We start from the raw sequence: 370 nt of genomic DNA, 5'->3' as shown, positions 1-370 counted from the left end.
AATCTGTATTTATTTAAAGATATTTGCAGTCATTAACCAACAAATAAGTTGTCAAAAACAACAACTTAAGCAATGCTGCTATAAATAAATAAAATTATTAGAAATTAGGCAAATTAAAAATTTCAAAAGTTATTGGGAAAAGTAAAGTCTGAAAAAGTGAAAGTAAAGTAAAGTAAATATGTGTCTTTATTTAATATGTTTCCAATTCGAATTTCTTATTATGTATTAACAGCTATGTTTCCTTTGATGAGGATTGTCCTTTTCAAGTATATAAGTGGATGCAGTGATGATATTTAAAAAAAATTTCAATGAGAATATTATTACATATTTCCTAATCGTACATAATCGTTATATTTAAAAGGCGTTTACA

Source organism: Rhagoletis pomonella, unplaced genomic scaffold (genome assembly GCF_013731165.1).
Source record: "Rhagoletis pomonella isolate Grant_MI unplaced genomic scaffold, Rhpom_1.0 Rhpom_scaffold_00355, whole genome shotgun sequence".
In the NCBI taxonomy this organism is placed as follows: Eukaryota; Metazoa; Arthropoda; class Insecta; order Diptera; family Tephritidae; genus Rhagoletis; species Rhagoletis pomonella.
This window is presented reverse-complemented; position numbering follows the sequence as displayed.